This window comes from Hyla sarda, chromosome 7 (assembly GCF_029499605.1).
Source record: "Hyla sarda isolate aHylSar1 chromosome 7, aHylSar1.hap1, whole genome shotgun sequence".
NCBI lineage: Eukaryota > Metazoa > Chordata > Amphibia > Anura > Hylidae > Hyla > Hyla sarda.
Genome location: NC_079195.1, coordinates 127,486,800 through 127,505,784, shown reverse-complemented (window position 1 = coordinate 127,505,784; position 18,985 = coordinate 127,486,800). Strand labels below are relative to the sequence as shown.

The 18,985-nt window shown below is 44.9% G+C and overlaps 2 protein-coding genes across 3 annotated transcripts in view; one reads left to right on the top strand and one right to left on the bottom strand.

Annotated features, from left to right (window-relative positions):
- The window catches only part of CDH23 (cadherin related 23), a 1,135,250-nt gene that overhangs the window by 808,843 nt on the left and 307,422 nt on the right, over positions 1–18,985 (top strand). The gene's annotated exons all lie outside the window — the stretch shown is intronic.
- The window catches only part of C7H10orf105 (chromosome 7 C10orf105 homolog), a 41,187-nt gene that overhangs the window by 11,596 nt on the left and 10,606 nt on the right, over positions 1–18,985 (bottom strand). For both annotated transcript variants that reach the window (XM_056530716.1, XM_056530717.1), the window contains exon 2: positions 18,635–18,729. The gene's annotated coding sequence lies outside the window, so the exon portion shown is untranslated. The remainder of the gene's footprint in view (positions 1–18,634; positions 18,730–18,985) is intronic.

Sequence of the window (18,985 nt, the reverse complement as noted above, 5' to 3'; positions counted from 1 at the left end):
TTATTGGAAGGGTCATCACATCTGGCCAGCATCTACACAGACCAAAAGAATCTTCTGTACCTTCAGTCTGCTCAGTGATTGACTCCTTCCTGGGCAAGGTGGTCATTGTTCTTTTCTAAATTCATTTCCGTCCAGCTAACAGGAACATCAGAGCTGATGCTCTCTCCAGGTCCTCTGACATCTTAGGTTTGGACTGCACGCCAAGTCACATCATTCCTCCTGATCGATTGGTTTCTGCCGCTCCTGCCGATATTCAGCAAGCTCCTCCTGGAAAATCCTTTGTGCCCGCCAGATTGAGATGCAAGGTCCTGAAATGGGGTCATTATTCTTTTTTGGCAGGTAATCCTGGAGTATGTAAGACTTTACTTCTAATCTCTTGGCACTACTCGTGGCCACATCTTGAACGTGATGTTTCTGATTTAGTTCACTCTTGTGACACCTGCTGGACTCTTACAACCTTTGCCCATTCCGGAGACTCCCTGGTCCCACATCACTATGGATTTTATCAGCGATCTGCCACCATCCCATAATAACATGGTCATTTGGGTCATAGTTGATCGCTTCTCCAAGATAGCTAATTTCATCCCTCTACCTGGTCTTCCATCCGCTCCATAGCTGGCGAAGTACTTCTTACTACATATCTTTCATCTTTGTCTTCCATAGCATATTGTTTCAGATCACAGAGTCCAGTATTTTTCCAAGTTCTGTCGTGTCACGATGCCGGCTGGCAGGAGGTGGATCCTCTGTGCCAGAGAGGGATTGCGTGGACCGTGCTAGTGGACCGGTTCTAAGACACTACTGGTTTTCACCAGAGCCCGCCGCAAAGCGGGATGGTCTTGCTGCGGCGGTAGTGACCAGGTCGTATCCACTAGCAACGGCTCACCTCTCTGGCTGCTGAAGATAGGCGAGGTACAAGGGAGTAGGCAGAAGCAAAGTCGGACGTAGCAGAAGGTCGGGGGCAGGCGGCAAGGTTCGTAGTCAGGGGAGATAGCAGAAGTTCTGGTACACAGGCTTTAAACACACAAAACGCTTTCACTAGGCACAAGGGCAACAAGATCCGGCAAGGGAGTGCAAGGGAGGAGACCAGATATAGCCAGGGAGCAGGTGGGAACCAATTAAGCTAATTGGGCCAGGCACCAATCATTGGTGCACTGGCCCTTTAAGTCTCAGGGAGCTGGCGCGCGCGCGCCCTAGAGAGCGGAGCCGCGCGCGCCAGCACATGACAGCAGGGGACGGGAACGGGTAAGTGACCTGGGATGCGATTCGCGAGCGGGCGCGTCCCGCTGTGCGAATCGCATCCCCAACGGCCATGACAGAGCAGCGCTCCCAGTCAGCGAGACTGACCGGGGAGCTGCAGGGAGAAAGACGCCGTGAGCGCTCCTGGGAGGAGCGGGGGCCCGGAGCGCTAGGCGTAACAGTAACCCCCCCCTTAGGTCTCCCCTTCTCTTTGTCCGGTAACTGCCTCCCCTGGGATGAGGACACCGGGAAAGGATGGAGGGATTCCTCAACGGCAGGCAGAACAGCAGGAGTAGGAATGGGGAGAGAGGGCAGAGGGCGAGACCTGGCACGGGGCAGTGTGACACCAGGACGAGGGCCATGAGGGGACACAGAGGCTTGCCTGATGGGACTGGGAGGGGGGGAGAGGCATTTCCTGTGGCAGGCAGAGTCCTTAATGACCTTAGGGGGACCGGATACAGGAGGAACCACAGGGTCACGGCAGGGAGTACTGGGAACCGGTTGAAGGCAGTCCTTGGAACAAGAGGGACCCCAACTCTTGATCTCCCCAGTGGACCAATCCAGGGTTGGGGAATGGTGTTGAAGCCAGGGTAGTCCAAGGAGAACTTCAGAAGTGCAATTAGGAAGGACAAAAAATACAATTTCCTCGTGATGAGGTCCGATGCACATTAGGAGGGGCTCCGTGCGGTAACGCACGGTGCAATCCAACCTGGCTCCGTTGACCGCGGAAATGTGGAGTGGCTTGACAAGACGGGTCACCGGAATGCGGAATTTATTCACTAAGGACTCCCGAATAAAATTCCCAGAAGCTCCAGAGTCCAGGCAGGCCACGGCTGAGAGGGGAGAGCTGGCTGAAGTAGAAATCCGAACAGGCACCCTGAGACGTGGAGAAGCCGACTTAGCATCAAGAGACGCCACACCCACGAGAGCTGGGTGCGAGCATGCGTTTCCCAGACGTGGAGGACGGATTGGGCAATCCACCAAAAAATGTTCAGTACTGGCACAGTACAGACAAAGATTCTCTTCCTTACGGCGATTCCTCTCTTCCAGGGTCAGGCGAGACCGATCCACTTGCATGGCCTCCTCGGCGGGAGGCCTAGGCGCAGATTGCAGTGGAGACTGTGGGAGAGGTGTCCAGAGATCTAAGTCTTTTTCCTGGCGGAGCTCTTGATGCCTCTCAGAAAAACGCATGTCAATGCGAGTGGCTAGATGAATGAGTTCATGCAGGTTAGCAGGAGTCTCTCGTGCGGCCAGAACATCTTTAATGTTGCTGGATAGGCCTTTTTTAAAGGTCGCGCAGAGAGCCTCATTATTCCAGGATAGTTCAGAAGCAAGAGTACGGAATTGTATGGCGTACTCGCCAACGGAGGAATTACCCTGGACCAGGTTCAGCAGGGCAGTCTCAGCAGAAGAGGCTCGGGCAGGTTCCTCAAAGACACTTCGAATTTCCGAGAAGAAGGAGTGTACAGAGGCAGTGACGGGGTCATTGCGGTCCCAGAGCGGTGTGGCCCATGACAGGGCTTTTCCAGACAGAAGGCTGACTACGAAAGCCACCTTAGACCTTTCAGTAGGAAACTGGTCCGACATCATCTCCAAGTGCAGGGAACATTGCGAAAGAAAGCCACGGCAAAACTTAGAGTCCCCATTAAATTTGTCCGGCAAGGACAGGCGGAGGCTAGGAGTGGCCACTCGCTGCGGAAGGGGTGCAGGAGCTGGCGGAGGAGATGGTTGTTGCTGCTGTAGCTGTGACTGTACTTGCTGTAGTTGTGACTGGAGTTGCTGTGTCATGGTGGTCAAGTACGACAGCTGGTGATCTTGTTGGGCGATCTAACGAGCTTGCTGGGCGACCAGCGTAGGGAGGTCAGCGACAGCTGGCAGAGGAACTTCAGCGGGATCCATGGCCGGATCTACTGTCACGATGCCGGCTGGCAGGAGGTGGATCCTCTGTGCCAGAGAGGGATTGCGTGGACCGTGCTAGTGGACCGGTTCTAAGACACTACTGGTTTTCACCAGAGCCCGCCGCAAAGCGGGATGGTCTTGCTGCGGCGGTAGTGACCAGGTCGTATCCACTAGCAACGGCTCACCTCTCTGGCTGCTGAAGATAGGCGAGGTACAAGGGAGTAGGCAGAAGCAAAGTCGGACGTAGCAGAAGGTCGGGGGCAGGCGGCAAGGTTCGTAGTCAGGGGAGATAGCAGAAGTTCTGGTACACAGGCTTTAAACACACAAAACGCTTTCACTAGGCACAAGGGCAACAAGATCCGGCAAGGGAGTGCAAGGGAGGAGACCAGATATAGCCAGGGAGCAGGTGGGAACCAATTAAGCTAATTGGGCCAGGCACCAATCATTGGTGCACTGGCCCTTTAAGTCTCAGGGAGCTGGCGCGCGCGCGCCCTAGAGAGCGGAGCCGCGCGCGCCAGCACATGACAGCAGGGGACGGGAACGGGTAAGTGACCTGGGATGCGATTCGCGAGCGGGCGCGTCCCGCTGTGCGAATCGCATCCCCAACGGCCATGACAGAGCAGCGCTCCCGGTCAGCGGGACTGACCGGGGAGCTGCAGGGAGAAAGACGCCGTGAGCGCTCCGGGGAGGAGCGGGGGCCCGGAGCGCTAGGCGTAACATGTCGAGCTCTTAGTACCCATCTTGACATCAATCTGGACTTCTTCTCTGCCTATCACCCTCAGTCCAACGGTCAGGTGGAGAGGGTTGATCAAATTCTGGATACTTATCTTCGTCATTTTGTTTCAGCTCGCCATGATGATTGGGTCGACCTTTTCCCTTGGGTAGAATTCTTATATAACCATAAAGATTCTGAGTTTACGAGGTCTTCTCCCTTTTTGTTGTTTATGGACTCCATCTCTGTTCTCATCTTCCATTGCCTGTTTCTTCCGGTGTGCCAGCTGTTGATGAGCATATCCGTGACTTCACTTCCATTTGTCAACAAACTTGACAGTCTTTATCTCGAGCTTCCTCACATATGAAGGTATAGGCTGATAAGACCTCCTCCGTCCTTCTCTCCTGGTGACAAGGTTTGGCTTTCCTCCAAATATAATCACTTCAAGATACCCTGCTACAAGCTTGGCCCCAGCTACCTTGGTCCTTTTCAGGTGTTGCAAAAAATGTATCCTGTCTCCTAAAAACTCCTTTACTTATTCCTTATTCATTTCATGTCTCCCTTCTTAAGCTTCTTGTCATCAACAGATTTTCTCAAAAGAATCTTGCTCCCACGCCTGTCTCCGACTCTTCTGATGTTTATAAGGTCAAAGAGATTCTTGCCACCAAGATCATGAGAGATAAATGATTCTTCCTAGTTGACTGGGAGGGTTATGGTCCTGAGGAAAGATCTTGGGAGCCAGAGGAGAATATCCTGGACCGTGACCTTCTCAAGAAATTTCTAAACTGCAAAAGAAGAGGGAGACCAAGGGGGGGGGGGGGGGTACTGTCACGCATTGCGCTCCAGCCACACGCGCTGGCCATGAGTGCATTGTCCCCCTCTCCTCTGCTGCCAATGGGGCTGGTATTCGCATTGCGGGATGCGCCCGCGTGCAAATCTCAGCCCGTCACTTACCTCATTTCACTGCTGCCTCCTCTCTTGCCTCTCAGCTCTGGCGCGTCTGTCCCCATCTCCTACGGCGCGTGCACGCCGGAACTCTGAGATTTAAAGGGCAGTATGCCCATAATTATGTGAAACACCTGTGCCTCTTCTATAAGTCCCTGCACCTCCAACACTTCCCTTCCGGATCTTTGTTGCCTAGTGCCTGAGAGAAAGTGTCCCTGACTACGCTTCTGTGCCACCTGCCCTGACCTTCTGCTATCCTAACCACGAGTTGCCGTATCCTACCTGTGCCTCGAATGTCCTCAGCCACCTGTGTGTTCGAGCCGTGCCAGGTGTAGCGACCTGGGTGCCGCCTGCCGCAGCAAGTACATCCAGCTTTGCGGTGGGCTCTTGTTAAAACCAACGGTACTTTAGATTCCACTCCCTGGTATGTTCCGAGTCATCTGCCACACAGGTCCAGCGGATCCACTACCACAAGTGTTCCTGTCTACTGAACCGTGAGTGTTACAGATACTATGCATCTTAAAAACTGATAATAATAACAAAATATAATGTTAATGATCATGCACAGTGAACTGCATAAATGTAAAAAAATAACAAACATCAGAATTGCTGATTTTTGGTCACATCATATATGAATTAGTGCAAATGGTTCTTGCAATTCCTTATAAACCACTATTCAGCAAATCTTTTGACAGTAATTAACGCAAGACACAAAAGGTTGACAAATCAATCAAGCGTTGACAAATCAATGTTTGTGGTCATCAGTTTACCATTTTTATTTACCCAATTCAACCTAGAAAAATAATATGACCTCTGAATTCATTAAAGGACATCTCTCTTTCTTTAATATTCTCCAACATCCACTGCTTAAGATGGATAAGAATAATGGGCGCTTATTAAACACACATTAAAAGAATACGGTTCCTACTCTAGGAAAAGATGCAGCAAATAACTGGCCTGTTGATGATAGAAAAGATTAGTGCCTTGAAGCAGAAGGCTTCATCCACTACTGCTACAGGTACACAGGGCTTGTTCAGTGGATTTGAAGTGTGAATGAGCTACATTTTATGTCACAGACATCTATCGCTTTACAATTTTTTCAATGAAATAGTGCTCTTAGCAGTTGTGCTCGCCTTTTGCACACACAAATCAAAACATTGATTTCTCCATGAATAAACAGAACAATGTATTTTGAGGAAGAGAAAATGTATAAAATCAATTTTACATCGTGGCAGGATAGGAATGACAAACGGATTTCTGCTTCCATCCTCAAAATACTCATCACTAACACAGTTTGCAATCGATCTTTTTGTGCTTTATCTGTTCAGGAAAGCTGGGGGGAATTTTGTACTATCTTGTAATATTTTTATACAAGGGTTTTTCCTCATAGCATTGGCGTGTGACATAGGTCTACTGAAATGTGTGTTAATAAAGAGAAAGGGAAAGACCCCTTTCCAGTTGGGCCAAAGGATAGGGGATAAGATGTCTAATTGTGGGGGTCCTGCCACAGGGGACCCCCCGCAATCTCCCTGCTGCCCCTGGTGTTTATTTAGAGCATCGGGTGCAGCACTGGAGACTGGTGACATCACTGCCGCACCCTGTTCATGATGTCATGGCCGCACCCCCTCAATGCAACTGTATGGGAGGGAGCATGATGGCTATCATGCACCCTCCCATAAACTTGCATTGAGGGGGCATGGATAGGGGATAAGATGTCTAGGGGTGGAGAACTCCTTTAATAACGCAAAGCCATTGCACTAAATATTGTACTTCAAGTAAAGCAAAGTCTCCTTTTAGAGTGGCACTAGCCAATACATTCTTAATCATGTTAGCACCAATAAAGAGGAAAGAGATGCTGACTTTTGCTCCCTATGTAGTTTAAAAAGTACTGTATTTGGGTGTATTCAGACATACAATATACTGTGCATATATGATACACAGGATTTGAGGCTGCAGATTTTATTCTACAAAGTTCATTGTAAACTAAATGAATGAACACAGCTTCAAATCCTGTGCATCAAATATGCGCAAGATACTGTACATCTGAATATATCCTTAAAAAGTAGATGCCATAATGAAAAGCAAATTTCACAGTCTACAAAACTTAATGGTTAACTTTGGTCAGAAATGTACTTATTGTGTAGGGAAGGCCTTTTTATAAACTTTTTAACGCCTGTGCTCTGGCCGGAAACGCCAGCCGTGAGTGCTCTTTTGCTCATGTACCAGCTGCCGGCGGACCTGGGATTCGCATCGCGGGGACGCGCCCGCATGCCAATCCCAGCCCGTCACTCACCTCCCTCATCTTCCGCCTCTCTGTCTGCTCACAGCCCCGGCGCATGTGCCCCCGCCTCCTAGGGCACACGCTCCGGAGCTCTTACTTTTAAAGGGCCAGTGCTCATTTAATTAAGTGTCTACACCTGCACCCTGGTCCTTAAATATGAGCTCCTTCCTTGGTTCCCAGCCGGATCTTTGGTTGTGTATTGCCATTGTGAAAGTCCTGTGTCTCAGTTACTGTGTACCTGTTCCTTGCTACCTTACCTACCCTGCACCTGTGTTACTTGCCCTGACCTACTGCCTTCTTGCCACGTCCTGCCAGTCTCCTTCTGTGCCTCGCCACCTCCCAGCGTCCTGTGTGGACGAGTCGTGCCAAGGGAAGCGACCTGGGTGCCGCCTGCCGCAGCAAGACCATCCTGCTTTGCGGCGGGCTCTGGTGAAAACCAGCGGCACCTTAGACTCCGCTTCTTGGCATGGCTCACGTCATCATCCACACAGGCTCAGAGGATCCACCACCTGCTGTGACCATAACTGTTTTTTTTTTTATTATGTTGAAATTAAATGTTTAAAATTATTGCAGTTTTCTCACTGGTCAATGAGCCATCACATGTTTTGTAAAGATTTATTTTCCAGTTTGAGCAGTTTACATTAAAGACTGGATCATAAGTCTTTGCTATTGTCATTACAGACAGGATTAGAAGGAAAGGTAACACCTCTATCATAAAGCTGTCATCCCATTGACAGTAAGTAATACACATGTGACCTAAATAGGTCAATAATGAGCAGACAAAGGCCTAGTTCACTAAAGGTAGCCATAGTTGATCAAAACAGAAGATTTTAACCAAAACCATTGACCATCAGGTGAAACTGTAAATGATAAATTCACCAATGACAAAACATCCATATCCGGAAAGATGTCACCTATGTTTATAATTTTTTTTCTCATAGAGGAAAAGGTTCTAATACAGAGGAAAACAGCTGGTGCACATTTTGCTTTTGCCTGGTCAACCCTTTTTAGTGAACAGCATACCTCGGCCTGCACAGATCACATTTTGATAACTACTCCACTTAGCTTTTTTTTTTTTTTAACCCCCCCCCCCCCTTCTCCTTAAGTATTTACATGCAGCTAGTTATTTGTATGAAAGAACACTTTAGTAACCATTCTTATAGCCACTCAAATCCATTCTGGAGGTGCATATTTATTACTGGCTTTAGGCTAAGTTTCTACTTGTTTTTTTTTTCTGACAGTTTTTGGATATCTGCCACTGCAGTTTTTGAGCCAAAGCCAGAAATGTATTAAAAAGGAATAGGACATTTAAAGGAAGGACTTACACTTCTCCTCCCTTATGAATCCTCTTCTGACTTTGGCTCAAAAACTGCAGTGGCAGTATTCCAAAAACTGCCAGATAAAAAAACAAGTGGAAACCTAGCCTTAGGGTGGGTCCACACTACGTTTTGTCCCATACGGGAGCGCATACGGCAGGGGGGAGCTAAAAGCTCGCGCTCCCGTATGTGACCGTATGCGCTCCCGTATGTCATTCATTTCAATGAGCCGACCGGAGTGAAACGTTCGGTCCGGTCGGCTCATTTTTGCACCGTATGCGCTTTTACAACCGGACCTAAAACCGTGGTTGACCACAGTTTTAGGTCCGGTTGTAAAAGCGCATACGGCGCAAAAATGAGCCGACCGGACCGAACCTTTAACTCCGGTCGGCTCATTGAAATGAATGACATACGGGAGCGCATACGGTAACATACGGGAGCGCGAGCTTTTAGCTCCCCCCTGCCGTATGCGCTCCCGTATGGGACAAAACGTAGTGTGGACCCAGCCTTACACAGTTTTGATTTGGTGCTAAAAAGTCGCACATTTTTGTGCAGTGGGTGAAAAAGTTTTTTGTTTTTTTTAGCTCCCTGCATTTAAACTTATTAAAGAAAACAACCTAAATGTAATCTGGCATGGTTAGGTTTTTGCAGTAGTAGAGGATTTATTAACTGCGGTTTTATTTAATTTTTTTTTGCAAATTTTTGCACAACAGGATATAAAGCCTTAGATGGTACCTGTCATCATCTATGAAAATGTATATATTGTAGATTAGCATATCTTTAATAATTCCAATATACTTTTATTGAATTTTATTTTACTTTTATATATTTAAATTGACAGTAAAGTTTCTGCCACTAGGTGTCCAACTTCTGATCATTTTGTCCCCAGGCACTTCAGGATTGTCTCCTGCAGCGCCTGGTGAAAACAAAAGTCAGGAACTAGATGCGGCACCACGGGTTTGCTTAGCGCTTGCTCTCTGCCTGTCTTGCTCATGCAGTAAAAAACAGAGAGGAAGAGATTCAGGAGCAGCCTGACGTGATTAGCTCCCTGTTCTATGCGTGCTCCCGGGACCGAGCGCATCATTAAACACGGAGGATGAAAGTTCTCTCCGGCAGGGCTTCATGTGATGTCATGCCTGCCGGGGAATGCCACCTGCAGCACCTAGAGCTCACTAAATATGAGCAGAAGAAAGAGGGACATAGGAAGGTAAGTAAATCAATAAAAGCGGGGGGGGGGGGGGGGGGGTTTAGTATAACGATGGGCGAACCACCTGGAGGTAAAAATTTTGAACAACAATTAATCCATAGAAAATGCAGTATTAATGCACCAAGTTGCAGTATGACCATTTTAACAAATTTGGTGCACACAATTAGCACCACACTAAATAAATTGTTTACCTACACCAACAATGATAAAGTCAGTTAGTGTTAGTAGTCCATACTGCAGGGCAGGTTTCGACACACTATCTGCTGACTTATGGTAACTCTATACAGTGATGTTCTATTGAATTATTTATCTTAAAAGGCGATACAACAATTATCAAATTCATACTGAATCTAACAGAAGAAAACTCATAAGAAGGGGGAATTGTGGTAATGTAAAAAAAAAAAAAAAGCTTATTTTGGCACAATCCCTGTTTTGTGCAGAACTTTGCAACTTTATACCTTTTTGTGCTGGCCTTCGGTTGGCACATTTAAAATCATTTACTTTAGAAATTTGCATAAATGATGGCAGAAACCTGTAGCAGATCATTGATTAGGTTGCCAGCACCTCTTAATAAAATTACACTAATAAAACATTGTGGATAGTAGATGCAGTTCTCCTGTTGTTTTGGAGACTCTAAGTCCTCAGGTGCACGGAAGAAGCCTATTCCAATAATGTGAAGCAAAAAAAGACCAGGAAGGAGGATTTCAGGAGACGCCATCCACCAAGGGATATAATCCAGCACTCAATGAGGCAGTATAAAAATCAATCCAGCTTTATTTACAAATAGAATACATGAAAATATGTCACAGAAGACTGTATATCATATAGTTTTTTAGGATATATAGTCTCCGAAGACACATTTTTATGTATTGTATTTTTGAATAAAGTTGGATTGATTTTTATTCTACCTCATTGAGTGCAGGATTGTATCCCTTGGCGGATAATGTCTCCTGCGATCCTCCTTTCTGGTTTTATTGAAATTGGTGCACTTTTTCTTTTTTGTAATACATTTCCCCCTAAATGCCTCCATATAAATCTAATGTTTTTTTGCAACTCAAATGAAACTTTAGCAAAGGGAGTTCTCTCTGATTGTTTATAGAAACTATTGGTTAAATATTGTCTTCTGCCCTTATTGAAATGTATTTCTGCTGATTGGGATCTTATGGCTATAATTGTCTATTATGCATATTTACAGTCATTCAATGTACAGTGAATTTAGAAATCTCTGATATTATTCAGTTTAGGTACTAAGACATAAATGCGCAGGATACCAATGATACCAAGTCGGAACCTTTTTGTTTACATCTGGTTTCATTCTCGTAGAAAAGACTTCTAAATGAAGGAGCAGTGTGCCATCTGCTGACAGAATATGTGCATATGTCATTATTATGTAGTGTACCAATATAACATGCCAATGTTAGGGAATAAGGGTTATCCCGATCAGAGTATATCCATACCCTGGCTATAATAGTGCTGTATAAGCCCCCTATTCAAAAGTATGGCAAGTATAATGTGAGCTCCTATATATACAAATACCAAAGAAGGATACCGGAGTCACTATAGACTTGTAGTGACTCCAGTTTTCTTCTTTGGTATTCGTTATTATGTTGGCAGACAGGACAAGTATCCCTTTTACAGTATCTCTTAATAAATATAACATAAACCTGTTCCCCCTTTGCATTAAAAGTAGTAAACTGACTTGCATGAAGTGATCAGAACTGTTTATAGGGTTTCCTCTTTTTCTGCTAGTTCCTCTTTTAGATGTTTCTTTCAATTTTTTCTCTATTGAATCTGATTCAATGTGTAAAAAATTGCTTGCAATTTGCTAAATGAGAAAATTGTATGAGAAAAGGAAAAATTATGGTGCGAAGTAGCTATCGCTGTCCTTAGTCGTACTCTTCTCTTTTGCACTGCTAACCGCTGAAGCCTTTTTCATTTTATTATGATCGCAATAAAGCATTGAAGATTTTAATACCTCCAATCTGGTGAGTGGCGCTTTCTAAACTTTATATCTATAATGTTTACACACAAAAAAATACACTTATTAGTAAACACCATTGAAACTCAAAAAGCATTGACCAGCAACCAAACTGACTAAACAAAAACATTTTTATTCCTTAACATCCAGAAAACATTGTTTATTCAACAGAGGTTAATTAAAAAACCATTCCACTGATGCATTCCAGACCCATGTTATGGGAATTAAATTTACTGAACAACCCCATTAGGAAACAGCCTATTCTGCCCATAGGACCCATCAAGTTTTCCCTTCTTGAGTGTTAATCTTTTCCTCCTCAACTTTAAAGGGGGAACTGTCCAGAGTACAAGCAAATCCCCATAGCAAACCTATCTTGCTCCTGACAGTTCCTGACATGGACAGAGGGGTCACCAGAGAACACTGTGGTCAGACAGAAAAGAACAACAGCATCTGATAAGTAGTGGAAGGATTAAGATTTTTCTAACAGAAGTAATTTACAAATCTGTATAACTTTCTGGCACCACCCGTTTGAGTACCCCTTTAAAGAGATATAACTCTCTTAATTTTCCATCCAGACCCATTTGAGGGATTTTTTTCCCCCTTACCAATTATACCATGTGATAACATTTTCATTTTACAAAAAAATGTAATGCGTAATCCAATAATATTATTTGGGAGGGGGGGTGGAGGGAAAATTAAAAAGAAAACCGCAATTCTGAAACTTTTGGGGAGTTTCATTTCTACGGAGCGTTACTCAGCGTTATCAGCACTAGAGGGGTTAAAGTGGTTATCCACCATAAGGTGATTTTAGTAGGTACCTGGCAGGCAGTAATGGACATGCTTAGGAAGGATCTGCACTTGTCTTGGGGCTAAATGGCTATGTTATGAGATTACCATAACACTGTGGCTAGCTTTTTGTGAACTTGCCTTTCCTATTTGACTTTTGTTTTTTTTTACTACAAATCCCACAATTCCATTTTCCTCCCTCCCACACATCAGCCACCCCACCCATTGAAACATAAATGAGCTGCATCCATTCAAAAGACCTGTGGTTTTCAATCAGGGTGCCTACAGCTGTTGCATTAGTTGCAGATTGATCTCTCTCCCACCAAGCGATCGCTCCACCCATTGAAGCAGACAGGCTCCTTGTCATCAGCTGACTAGTGAGTCAGGTCTCAGCCACATTGCAAGGTGGGAAAAATCCGAGACAACAGTCATTTTGTATGCTGTTAAAAATAAATATTGGGGTGAAGATCACAGAAGAATTGTGAGAAAACCGTCACACACAGGTACAGACACTATATTATGAACTACACTAACTTTACAGCCCCTGTAGCATAGTCAAATAAAAAATATTGTTATTTTGATACTCTAGGCAAGCCTAATTACAGCAATTCCAGATTTGTATAGTTTCTGTCATGTTTTACTAATTTTAAAAAAATCTGAACTTTTTAGAATTTTTTTTAATTGAAATTTTTTGACCAATGTAGCTTAAAAAAAAAAAATCACATACAAGGCTGTATGAGGGCTCATTTTTTGCGCCATAATCATTTTTTTGTATCAGTACCATTTTGGTATTGATCTGACTTTTCAATCACTTTTTAACTTTTTTTTCTGGGATATTATAAAAATTGCAATTCTGTGGTTTGGTATTTTTTTTTTACATTTACGTCATTTACCGTATGGGATACATAATGTTATATTTTAATAGTTCATACAATTACGCATGCAGCGATACTAAATATGTTTATTTTTATTATGTTTACATGTTTTTACTTTGAATAGTTTTTTATTGAATTTTACCATAGTAGAAAAACATAAACATGTATAAAGGACCGACGCAGCTGTCAACTTATTATCTTATGAAAACAAACACAGCGAACAGTTGTTTACTGCATTTAAGTAGACTTGATTGTCGTTTTGATCTTACATATAAGATAGGCAGTTGTTTAACCAAACCAAAAGGAAAACAGAAATAAATAAAACAGAAATAAATAGAAATAAAGGAAATATAACATCTCCGACATAACATACATAGTAGTATGCTTGCGTACCAATAATGTTATATATTTTCTTTTTTTTTATCCTTATGTATCTGATGCATAATGAAACGCAGTAGAAACATGCAATTGCCAAGACAATACCAAGAAAAAGATAGTTATATGATAAGGTTTAACTCTAATGGAGTTTCAATGTGCCTCTTGTAACATAATGTCTTTGTGTAAGTATCATTTCAGTAGAAAAATCATTGTTAACCAAAATATCTCTACAATGAGAGGACAAAAACCATGATAACCATCTGATATTAAATTCATCCAACTTTCCAGAACCCCTAGCTATAACCTTTTTGAATGAATATGTAGTATTTATTTTATTTGGGATGATATCAAAACAGGGGACCAATACATGTTTTTATATCGGAAAATAGGGTGATTTGATCTTTTAACATGGAAAGGGTTAAACTTTTATTAAAACTTTTTTTTTTTTATACTTTGTTAGACTTTTGGGATTCAATATAGATTCCTCATACAGATCAATAGAGTTCTATTGAACTCCATTGATCTGTGTGCACTGCGATCCATTGATAGAGCCTAGTCCATTGATAGAGCCTAGAGCCGCATGCTGGCTATTAGCGGTGGCCCCCAGCTACTGATAACATCCGGGGACTGTAGAGTACAGAGCGAGCAGGATTCGGAAGCCCCCTCCATACAGACTGCTGAGCGCCGCCGCGCTTGTCAGGTCCGGCCCTGCTTGCCGAAGCAGGGCTAAGGGCTGGAAAAATTCACCTGCCCAGCTCCCGGAACTGCATGTCCCAGGCATCAGACGATAGGAATTCCACATCCCTGAACACTAGAAAGCCCATCAATCTAATGTTTTTTGCTAAAAGCAAACTAATTTATAAAATGCAGATGCCAACAAATACTATGTGCAATAAAGATAGAATCACATGGATAAATTCTGTATTACACATAGATTTTTTTGTTTATTAACACATGAGCATTTTTTTTCTGCCAGAAACCTGCTTAAAGGGGTTCTCCGGTGCTTAGACATCTTATCCCCTATCCAAAGGATAGGGGATAAGATGCCTGATCGCGGGAGTTCCTTTCGCTGGGGACCCCCGTGATCTTGCATGCGGCACCCCGTTTGTAATCAATCCACGGAGCGTGTTCGCTCCGGGTCTGATTACCAGCGACCACAGGGCCGGCGGAGTGTGACGTCACGCCTTCGCCCCCGTGTGACGTCATGCTCCGTCCCTCAATGCAAGTCTACGGGAGGCTTGCATTGAGGGGCAGAGCGTGTCGTCACACGGGGGCGGAGGCATGACGTCACACACCGCTGGCCCTGTGGTCGTCGGAAATCAGACCCGGAGCGAACACGCTCCTTGGGACTGATTACAAACGGGGTGCCGCGTGCAAGATCACGGGGGTCCCCAGCGGCGGGACTCCCGCGATCAGGCATCTTATCCCCTATCCTTTGCATAGGGGATAAGATGTCTAAGCACTGGAGAACCCCTTTAAGGTTGTTGGATAACAAAACACAGCAAAGGCAGGCTTGTATTTGGAATTTATGTATTAAAGGAGAACTGCAGCATAAATGTTATAAGTCCCCCTGTGCCCATGCCTTCCTACTATGGTGAGGGTGTGATGAGGGCAGATGGAATTACCCTAGGGGCAGATTGCATAAACCCCTTGTGTTCGTGACGCCAGGGCGTTGTTTATCCTCCCACCCAAAGGAATATCGCTGGATCCTGGGCCTGGATACGGGGACAAATATTAACTCCGACGCCAAGTTACAGAACAATGGCAGCTTTACTGAGTCAGACAGATGTAACAGTCTACACAGCTTCGCTAGGCCCACGGAGGTGACCAGTGGCTTCAGAGACCTTAGGGCTTTCTGGGACTTATAGTGGACTTGGACAACTTGGATGCAGGCCACGCTAACTTGAGACAGGGTGACTTAGTCTGATTGACTATGACAGACTATGACTGACTTCACCCCTTCTGTAGCTTACCAGGCTTTGACTTGACCTGTGGGGCAATGGACTTGAGAATCTGTGGCTTCTTGACTGACTTTAGGCCTCCTCTGGACTCCAGACACCTAGGACTTGACCTCACTGTTGTTTAGCAAAGACTAAGAGAGCGAGCAGAGGCTCCACCCAGGGCTTAGATGGGGCATACTCTGAGGGGTCCCATAGGTCACCTTTAGGCCACATGGTCACTGATACCTCACTGGGTTACAATCACATGACAACAGGTTAAAGGGGTTCCCCAATGCTTAGACATCCTGATCGCGGGAGTCCCGCTGCTGGGGACCCCCGTGATCTTGCACACGGCACCCCGTTTGTAATCAGTCCCCGAAGCGTGTTCGCTCCGGGTCTGATTACCGGCGACCACAGGGACGGCAGCGTGTGACGTCACGCCTCCGCCCCCGTGTGATGTCACGCTCCGCCCCTCAATGCAAGCCTATGGGAGGGGGCGTGACCTGAAGAAGAAAGGGATAACCTTTTGAAATGCGTTGTCCTATCCTGTTTGCTTTATGCTTTATATTTTTTATTTTTTACTTTTTGTGTTCTTTATTTCTGTAAACCCAACCGTCAATAAATCCCCCCCTTCTTATCCAAGAAGTTTCCAGCAACCTTATTTTTTGCAACGGAGAAGCGCTTTCACACGCCGAGGTTTTTCTTGGATAAATCCCCGTGTGGGATCTCCCGCAACCTGCTCCTGTAATAAAAAAAAAGCCAAGCATCCTATGCTACCTTTAGAACTAGTGACCCAGCTCTCTTCAACCTTTCCAAGAAACTTTCAAAAGCAAGATATGGAACTTCTAAATTATTAAAGTGTACCTGTCGTTATCAAAAACTTTTGATATAATGCAGATAATACCATTATAAGTAAATTTGTAATACACGTTAGTTTAAAACAAGTGTATATTTATGGGTGAAAAAAAATGTTGTCCCTACAGCTATTGCCTGTGTGTCTCTATGAGGAGTCCAAATACAGAAATTGTTGGTGGACAAGCATGACTCTGTGCACTGAGGACAAGTAGAGCTCTGTGCAGCCTCCTGGCTTGTCAATCATCCTGATTTGTGAGGGGGGAGGGGGGAGTTGTCACAGAGCCTCAGTGCACAGAGCCCTGTTTGTCCTCAGTGTACAGGGCCCTGCTTGTCCTCAGTGCACAGAGCCCTGCTTGTCCTCAGTGTACAGAGCCCTGCTTGTCCTCAGTACACAGCCCTGCTGGTCCTCAGTGCACAGAGCCCTGCTTGTCCTCAGTGTACAGAGCCCTGCTTGTCCTCAGTGCACAGAACCCTGCTTGTCCTCAATGCACAGAGCCCTGTTTGTCCTTAGTGCACAGATCCCTTCTTGCCCTCAGTGTACAGAGCCCTGCTTGTCTTCGGTGTAAAGAGCCCTGCTTGTCCTCAGTGCACAGAGCCCTTCTTGTCCTCAGTGTACAGAGCCCTGCTTGTCTTCAGTGTGTACACAGAGCCCTGCTTGTCCTCAGTGCACAGAACCCTGCTTGCCCTCAATGCACAGAGACCTGCTTGTCCTCAGTGTACAGAGCCCTGCTTGTCCTCAGTGCACGGGAGTCCTGCTTGTTCTCAGTGCACAGAGCCTTGCTCGTCATCAGTGCACAGAGCCCTGCTTGTCCTCCGTGCACAGAACCCTGCTTGTCCTCAGTGTACAGAGCCCTGCTTGTCCTTAGTGTGCAGAGCCCTGCTTGTCCTCACTGCACAGAGCCCTGCTTGTCCTCAGTGCACAGAGCCTTGCTTGTCCTCAGTGTACAGAGCCCTGCTTGTCCTCAGTGTACAGAGCCCTGCTTGTCCTTAGTGTACAGGGCCCTGCTTGTCCTCAGTGCACAGAGCCCTGCTTGTCCTCACTGCACAGAGACCTGCTTGTCCTCACTGCACAGAGCCGTGCTTGTCCTCAGTGTACAGAGCCCTGCTTGTCCTCAGTGTACAGAGCCCTGCTTGTCCTCAGTGCACAGAACCCTGCTTGTCCTCAGTTTACAGAGCCCTGCTTGTCCTCAGTGCACAGAGCCCTGTTTGTCCACCTAAACTTCCTGTATTTGGTTTCTTTACAGAGACATACAAACAGTAGCTGCAGGGACACAAATATATACATTTCTTAACCAATGTATGTTTCAATAATACAAATAATGTTATTTTCTACATTATTTAAAACATTTCACATACGGTATATGTTAGACTAGTAAAAATTCACTGGGACAATGTTTATTGTCATAGAGAGACTAAGATAACCAGCTACAAGATAACTCTAGTGACACCTATCTACTGATTAAACAAAGTATCAAGTATGTTATATCCAACATGCACAACCTTGAATTCCCAAACAGTTAGATTGCCCCCATTGTTGACAGATCATGCTGACCTCCGTGTGATTACTATGTCATATTTATGTCGCATTGCATCATGGTCCTTATTTTTTGCCCAGGCCTTATAATCTAACAAAAAAAGAATGTAGATATTGCAGATATCATTTTGTTGTATGTAAATTATTATGATTATCATTATTATTAAATGAAATATATAGTAAGCAGGTGTTACAGGTGTAAGATACAAAGTTAAACATAGGCTTGGTGCACACGCAGCATCCGCTTGATGTTAGTTCATCAGATGCTGTTGCTTCTCTCTAAAGTCTCCATAGATTTAGGATCAACCTGTAAATTAACTCAACATCACAGACAAGGCTGACACTGTTTATCCTCACGAGAGATTGATGGGGAGTAACACTCACTTGTATGTCTCTTTCTAGCTTAAGAATGGACACAAGATTGTCCTTCCGAATGTGTAGCAAATAATTCTAACTATACACCAAAGATACAGAAGAGGTTATACAAAAGTTTATATTATACTGTTATGTGGCCTTCAGCCTTATCCACGAATCACCAAAGAAAGGGTCAGTATTTCATGGTGTCTAACAATCTTGATGCACAGTCCATATTTGTTTCTGACCATCCAAACATTTAGTTATAGCAGGTTTCGCTAGGTTTGTAACTATACTGACTGTGTATTTCAATTATTCAAATGAAGTACATTACCCACCTGTGTATAAGATATCCTCATCCAGTCTTCAGTTCTCTCATGGTTCTGCAGTTCCCTGCTGGATGCCTGTTTTTCTCAAACTTCGTTGCCCTTTGCTGGGGGGTTGGATGGAAAGATAGAGGCAGCAAGAGGGAGGAGAGGGGTGTGGGTAATGCAGACAAAGGAGAGAAAGTTAAATGTTAATGGAAACAAATTAGAAGCAGTTCTTAAATCTGGTCGTGTCCGCAGTACAAGGGTAAAATATAATGGCATCAAGGGGATCACAAAGTAATCGCATGGAGATCCCTCCAACCTGCCTTTACTCTTTATTAGATCTTCTTCGGATTTGTTTTCCTTGATGAAATTTAATGT